Raw genomic sequence first — 8,830 nt, forward strand, 5'->3', positions numbered from 1 at the left:
ATGCACTACGTCTTGGGAAATGCTTTTGATATTCAAGCTAATTTCTTAAAAGCTTGAATGTCATGGGAAATGGTTTTGATATTCAAGCTAATGTTTTTAATGAGAATGGGACATGCTAACCCATCACCATAAGCACCCTAGTCGCAAAAAAGTTATTTGGTTAATAGATGACTCTCCATCATGTGTGTCAATATTTCTTTCTTGAAAAAGAATGACTGCATGGTGAAATTGTTGGGGTGGTGAAAATGACAACAAATGTAGTTGAAAGTAGCGTAAAAAAGCCTTTAGAACAAAGGACTACACATGGCATCTATAATAAAGATTAGATGTAGACTAGACACCACAAAAGTCTCAAGAAAGGAATTGAACTTTGTCATTCACCTAGATCAAGTAACCCATTATTTCATTTGCTTGGTGTCTAGTGTGTGTTACAAAGTTTTGAAAGATACTAAAGTCCCATCCCACCAAGAGGAGAAACTCTACGGGGGGTGTTAACCATGTTAACCACTCCGTAGGTAACATGGTTTCACTTGTGTTGTCCGACCTACCTTTCACTAGGTCGATCTATCGTAAGGCATTTTTCCATCTTACCCACTTGAAGGGGCACTTACCTTACCTTGTGTTTGATGTCAAATAGGGAAAGTCTAAGGACTTCATGTGCATACTTGCTTATGACTAGTAATATAGGTTAAACCATTTCAAAGTTTGGTCACATGTATATAAGTCATTTTTGAAACAATCATTCCCTTTTGCGATTGTTTACTTGTGAGCTCTTCTTTTCCTCTTCTTGCTTGCATTTATGTTATTGAGCCTTGCATATTCGATGGATGTTTGCTAAATAGGATTGGTTGTAGGTTTTCTACTTGCATCAGCTTCCCCTCGATCCCCTTCGCCTTTGATCCTTCTAACTATCCACATGACTTTTCAATTTTAAATATCTCATCAAATCGAGCATATTCAAAGTTTTTAAATTATTTTTTAAAAAAAGAGATATCTAGTTGTAGAATTCAAAATTTTGCATTTCATTTTAGCCATGCCTAGATCTATGCTCTTAGAGTGCCTGTGCATATAGGACTATTTATATTTTAAAACCATATTTTGAATGTTTTTGCTTAAATAAAAAAGGTTTTTGAGTTGTCTACACTTTTGCATGCTTATCTATTATTTAGGAGGGTTTTTCTCAATTTTCCTCCTTTGTAGAGATAGATTTGCTTCAACTTCCATATCCAAAAACTATTTCTTTCCCTCCATTCCCACATTTACGGCACTAGATCTTCTCAATCCTAGGACCATTTTGATACATAGATCAAGTGAGAGGAGAACGAAGAGTATGTTGATTTTCTCATGCCATTTAGTTAGAACCAAAAATTTATCTTTCTTTTCATTGATTCCCAGTTCCACATTTACAGCTGATACATATACTAAGTGGGAGAGAGAATGAAGAGTGTGTTGATTTTGTAATGTCATTTAGTTAGAACCAAAATTTATCGTTCTTTTCATTGATCTTTTTGTACAAATTCAATGGAGAAGAAAGCCATGGAGATATGTTGTATATTGTGTTTTGGGGCTTTGTTATAGATTTTTAGTGTTTTTAAATGTTTTGTTTTGATTTTCTATTAAGTTTGGTTCAATAGTTATATTTAGTGTTGGGATCTCATGTTATGTGTGATATTATATTAGTTATATTTCATGCCAAGCTAAATTTTGTGCTTGTTAGTTTGCATTATATGTTATTTTTGTGGTTTATTGTAGCGATTTTATAAAGAGAAAAAAAGAGAGCTATAGAGCTTTGTATTAATGATTTGTTATAGTGAAAGTTTGACCTTATGTTTATGTTTAATAGAATATTTAAGTTTAATGTTATGTTCTACAATGATTAAGTATGATTCACTGTTAAATAAAAAGTTTGATTCCATGTTATGTTGAGTGTGTGATTAAGTTTGTTTTTTATTATGGTTAGGTCAAACTTAATGTTGTGTTTTATGTGCTTTCTATATTGTTATTATTAAGTTTGATTCCATGATCTCTATATTGTTATCAAACCAATTCATGGATTATTTTGATTCCTTATTGTCTTCTCTAGCATTGTTTTTATGTTTTTATCTGTGACATCTAAATCATGCAACTTAGTAGACAATTGATTATTTTAAGTTTGCATTGCACACGCACCACATCTTGCAAATTATTGCATCCCTTTTCTTTGGTTATTAGTGAGTTACTGATCCTATACAATCCTTGCTTTCTTGCTTATCAAACCAATCCATGAGTTGGTCAAAGAAAGTGGGACATATAGGCATCGAGTCATTGCAAAGTGTCAAAAAATAATGAATATGTTTTGATATCCAAACAAAGAAGTGAATAAAGAAATTGCAAAGGTTCTCACGAAAGGAATGGTAAAGTCTGCACTTCAATACCCTATGTTTGGATCAATTGGTGATGATGTTATGGGAGATCATTTGCAAGAGGTGAGCGGTACCTTCACAGTAAATGAGGCACATAGAGTATGTGATAAGATAGGGATAAGTTGTCAATCTTATGTAATGATATACAAACAATTTGGGTACATGGTTTAAGAGAGTGATATAAAAGAGAAGGGTTTTGTCTCTCCCTAAACTGTCACATATGTCTATGCACGAAATTTATTAAATGGTAAGGTATTAGAGCTAATTTGTGAGCCTATGCATTTATGCCACACATATGTACGTAAGTTTGGTTCAAAAGAAATACCCTTTACCTTACATGCAAACAATAGCTTTATATTGGATGTATGCAAGTTACAAGCAACAATCATAAAATTCTACAACATGTTGATTGAAGGAAAGCTAAAATTTGTCTTAAAGCTTGATGAGAGTGAGGTATAAAGGATCAAAAGTGACAGCGAATTAGCTTGACGCTCACAAATAGAGCATAAGATCCTAACATCTTGCCTAGTAATCCAGATTACTTTAATGTGCAGAGTTTGAGAATGAAATATGGTGACCCTTTACCTTATAGGCTGTATATTGGATGTATGCAAGTTTTAAGCAACAATCGTAAAATTCTACAACATGTCGATTGAAGGAAAGCTAAAATTTGTCTTAAAGCTTGATGAGAGTGAGGTTATAAAGGATCAAAAGTTAGAGCGAATTAGCTTGATGCTCACAAATAGAGCATAAGATCCTGACATCTTGCCTAGTAATCCGGATTACTTTAGTGTGAAGTATGGTGACTCGTCATAGTCGAGGTGCTAAAGGAGGATCATGAGATACATAAGATTTTCTTCAATTTGATAGAGATACCAAATGTCGTCCGATGTTAAAATGGCAAGGAAGTTTTGCATATTAAAGGTTTTGGTGAGTACCAAGTAAAATGACATCTTGTGGTGGTGATCTCAAAACTTTGAAGTATATATTTGGTGTGCAAATGCAATAAATACAGAGTTCCCTTGCTTGTATTGTATGCGATCTAGAAAGAAGCGTAACGATCAAAAGAAACATTGGAATATAGATAGATGCAAAGATGGTGCTCCAACCCATGATGAATTTGTATGTCGTGGGGAAAATTTTGTACAAGTGGACCCTAAGTGGGATCATATCCTTGACATACCCTTGGCAAGGGTACACTTTTGTACTTTGGTGTGAATGGTAGAGAAATTAGTGCACAAGTATGTGTTTTTTGCTTATAAAATGCAATCAACTTGGGATGCTCAAGTAGCATGTAAGAAAGTGGAACAAGTTTTGTCTGAGATAAGACTGCACCAAAGCTATGTGGAAATCAAGAACGATGAAGATAAGTTAGGAGTGAGTGAAAATGTACCTTGTAAACCATGTTCTAGAGGGGTAAAGGCACTGCAATTCCTGTATATACCACGAAATACAAATCGTGACTTGCTAGTTTGACAACCAAAGAAGTATGATGCATGGAAGAAATTGCACATGGATGAACCTAATCAAAGCAAATGAAGGAAGAACACAGATAGCAAATGTAAATGTGTGGTTTGCACTTGACAAAATGGCACAACTTTTATATAAGGTGACATTTACATCAGATAACGCCAAATAATTTAAGGAAGTGGTGACTACATTCTACAAGTCGATAACAAAGGCTTGGACTTGAAGTAGCATCACACATTATATGGTAAGAGTTATCTTGAAGTTAGAACTGAAAAATTCACACTTGTTATTTGGAGTCTAACTATGGATATGTTGCTTATTCTTGTAGCACATCTTTGGAGGCTTATGGTGCTTACTTTGTAGATGAAGGAAGTTTACTGATCTAGTCTATACAAGGCATGGAGCAATCTCATTAGAAAGCAACACTGTGGTTTTCAAAAGGCAACAACTCATGGAGGTGGAGTCTTTGATGTCAATCCCATGAGATAATTACTCTAATGGTGGTACATGAAGATAGAAATAATATTGGAGGAAGAGATGTCCAAGTGCAATGAAACACAAGCGATTGAGAGAGCTCAAGTAAGAGATGACAGCAGCAAATGAAAAACACGAGAGCAGTGTCGTGATAATAGTCTCTCACATGTGCAAATGTAAATAGATAATGCAAGAAAAATTATATTGATTATGTGTAAAAGCATAAGTACTTTGTCATATATGATGTTGGATAAGTTTGTAAAATTAAAATTAGTAATATATAAAAGCATATTATATTTAATGTTTGGTAAGTTATAATAGTAGTTTTGATGCATGATCATATACAAGTTATTGTGTTGATAACTTATCATAATATTGAAAAGTTACCATGCTTCTATATATAAATATGAAGGCATTGTTTTTATTTCCTTCACTAAAACCACCCTTATTTCATTTCTTCCTACTCTTCTAGCTTGCTTTCAATTCCTTCATTATAAGTTATGGAATCCCAACAAGATGTCTTATTTCATTTCTTCATACTCTTTTAGCTTGCTTTCAATTCCTTTATTATGGAATCCCAACAGGATGTCCACTTCAATAACTATACATCAACAAAATCCTTCCCGTGACATCGAAAGTAGCACACCCATCTTAACAACAAGGAAGGCAATCCACCCATTGCTATGGAAGATGTGGGTGCTAAATCTCCTCCACCCATCATCACCATAACACAAAAAATGAAGATGAAGACCAGACACCATTGCTCTTCGAGAAATAAGCAAGTACCAGAAGACTTTCAATCTACTCATACTACCAAGGGAATTGTTGTCAAGGTTGGTGACAGAGGTATTGCAAGACCTAAAGCAACAGTCTCTTCCCAAGTTATTTTCTCGAGCTGATAATGGTGTGTTATGGCCTATTGCACCTCCCAAGATAACTCCACACATTCACCAATGGAACAAGTAGTAGACAACAACCGTCGTAGGGTACGTACCATGTTCCGAGCTCACGTCCCTTGAGGCTCTCCAAACTCGCTTATAGAAGCTCCAATCCTCCAATCTTCACCTCCACTTTGTCACCGCAGAGTCAGTCACACCACAATGCAAGGCTACCGTCCTCTCACTCTCCCAAACTCAAGCATAGAAGAGGCACATGCACTAGAGTACACACTCTCTCTCTCCCTCTCATACACAAGACAAGACAAGAACTCTCATAGCACAAAGGGAAATTGTGTCTTTCCATTATGAGAAATTGTTTTATACAACTGGCCCTTATTCAGACTTGGGCGCCCAAAACTTGCTAGCCTTGGCTGGATAGTATCACATAATGTACAACTTTTATAGTGCTGTTACATAACAGTTATTAATCTCCTCAATGGGAGGAGCATCTTTGTTAATCCAAAATGGGATTAACATTCCCCCTACCTAATGTAGGTTCTGTCCTCTCTCAGAACCTCTTACCTAGGTCGAAAGACGGTCACCGAACTCATGTCTGTAGAAGTTGTTGCGGCATGACTAAATCTTTTTGAGGGTCCTTCTAAATGTTAAAGGGGAAGTCCAAAACCTAGTGTCTATCATATCTTCAAATGTGACATGCATGTATCCTGGTAGACACCTGAGGCAATGGTAGTAGAGCATCGTCCCTCTGTTCATGTCGAAGCAAAGTTGTTCTACATCATGCCCATCATATCTTTCTTTCGGCTAGATGAATAGAACTACAAGTAACTTTAGAAATTAAACTGTAGCCACTATATTCGGATCTGGGATTCTATGCCATGATAAAATCCATGTGAGCATCTTATTCCTTTGACGGGAGATATCTGGAAACTCTGAGGGTGACAATTTTGGAAAGTTGTAGCATACATGGGAGTCCCTCTGTTTGCTTCTTTGAATTGGTAAGGTGTGAGTCTCCACTTGATTGGCATGTACAGTGGGTCGACTCTTTTGGTTGGTGCAAAGCTTTGGTATTCCCAACTGTATTCTGGTATGGTGAGGTACTCCTTGCACTAGTCAGGTTACATGCCAACATCTTCGAGGTAGGGGTTGTTACCATCTATTTCAATTGCATAATACCCACCCCTTGTATGCACTGGTTTTTGCTTTCACCACCTATTACCATTCTAATTTCCAATAGATTGGTTAGGTGTAGATTCACTAGCTTGGTGTGCCACACCACATTCTCCCACAAGGTTTCTTCTCTGCCCATTGACATCAATTCTTTCATATCTGGCATTGGGGCTTGGAGAGAGTATGAAACATACAGATATCGCCTTGACCCTTTTGTAAAGTAGGCTTCCGAAGATCCTGCATGTTGGCTCAAAAGGGGTGATCTGCATGAGTACTTGGAACATCAATTTTGGCTTTAAGAGTGGGTTCCCTGCTTGGATTAGTAGGCCTTTGTACTTTGAGCTGATAAAGATTCCAATACATTTTAATCGGTAAATGGTGCTATCTCATCCCAAGGGTGGAGGGTACACACTTCATCGAGCTGCCTATGTGGAGATACATTCATTGTTGGCAACTCCTCGGGGCCAAGAGTGTTAGTGGGTGGGGACTTCAACAAGAGGTCTAGAAAAGATGCATTTTGCCTCAGTTTTGTTAGTAGGAGAGACACTAGCATAGGGATTTAGAAGTTTACTAGAGAGGGAAGTAAACACGGGGTAAGTTACAGAGGCGAAGGATCCCGAGGTTTCTTCTTGCCCTTCCCCTGAATTGGGTGGAGGGTGGGGAGGTTTAACAGTCTTCATGGGAGGTCCATAATTTCTTCTGGGGGCAACACATGGATATTCTATATGGTCGCCGATAAGGTAGATTAAGAAAGGTTTAAGTATTGATGAGTATCATAGACCTCAACCCGCCCATGGCTAATTACCCATTGATAGCTTCGAGCAATAACCTCGTAGTTGGCAGGTGTGGATGGCATGTCATCTAGCATAAACAGGTCAAGTTTGTTTACACTGTCATCTAGGATGGCAGATTGTTGCAACACTCGGCACCAACTCCAAAGGTTGAGCACACTATGGGATGTAGTTGGAAAAAGAAAATGTCATCAAGGTTAGTAAGCGTCACATCACCTCTAAGTATTCCCATTACTAAGGTGGTGGGGGCAAGATCCCTCTCCGTATTCTGATGTATGAGAGTTAAGTCTCCTAAACTAAGGTCTTCTGTTAGGTTAATCTCATAAGACCCAAAGATCTGGACACCCTCAATAGCCTCCGTGTATCTAGCTCTCCAAATCTACCATGTTGTAATACTGGCAACAATCTCCCAACTAGTGTCAATCCTATATCTGGGGGGTGTATAATCAGAGTGAGGGACATCTTGCAACAAACCATGCTGGGCAATACCTCTACAAATGAAAATAGCAGAGTCTGTACCACTGCCCTGATAAAAAGCTACGGACCAGATTGGGAGAGCCAAGCAACTGCCCCCCAAGTCACATGCATGGCGTGGCCACTTAATTTGCCCATAAGTTGGGCTATAGAGCCCCAAATCAACTGTGCAATGCTGCATCCCCATAAACAATGTTGGACAATCTCAAAATCTACCACACATCTCGGGCAGGTAGGTGCTACACCAAAGACCAATGGGAAGACCACCATGTAAAAATACCAAAAGAAATGAGAGATCTTACTCCTTTCTTATGAATGCCTATGCCAATATCTACGATGTATCGCTAGAGAGATATCATAACTCTCCCAATGGGGCCTAAGAGAGCAAGGATCATATGCATCTGTCGAGTGAGAAAAAACTTCGCATACTAGACCGTGAAACTAAAAAAGGGAAGGCTTTTCAATGGATCAAAAGCATCAATCCACTTACACTCCCCCTCCCCTGGATCCCACTGAAGATATCTGATACGACTACCACCATATAGCCACAAACACCAAGAGCCATGAGTCACTATCTGAGGAGAAGGGTCAATGAACCAATGCTTCCCCGAATGACCAACAATCCTCACTAGACTAAGCCTAGTATCTGGGATGATCCTCTTATCTCCTTAATCTCCCTCCAGGCATGATAGAATAAACGATGCAGTCTGTAGCCACCTAGATCGAGAGAGCAATGACCTACAGAGGTTTGCCTATCCTTGAAAAGACTCCCAACCAACTTAGATGATAGTCTCCACATGAAAGGTCCTAGAGAGCCACTCATGTAGAATAGCTGCATCAATCTGATCAATACGTACATGAGAGCCCCTAAGATGCTGAATGGATGCAGCTCTCCAATCCTCCGGAAGACTCTTAAGGGTCTTCCAAGAAAGAACTGTGTATGCACATCTCTCCCATCCTAACCACTGCATGTAACGAGATGCACCAAGCCTCATCCCTGATGAACTCGTTCCACATAATAGGATGTCGGTCAGCCGCCTAGGAAGCCTTTGTTGCAAAAATGTTCTCATGCTTCTCCATGCTCTGACAATGGTTGCAATAAGAGGGGAAGATGGTGCCCTGATATCAATCTCTGTGAACAAAAACCATGTGT

The sequence above is a fragment of the Cibotium barometz genome, chromosome 9, assembly GCF_041138505.1.
Source record: "Cibotium barometz isolate CiBa-2024 chromosome 9, ASM4113850v1, whole genome shotgun sequence".
Lineage (NCBI taxonomy): Eukaryota > Viridiplantae > Streptophyta > Polypodiopsida > Cyatheales > Cibotiaceae > Cibotium > Cibotium barometz.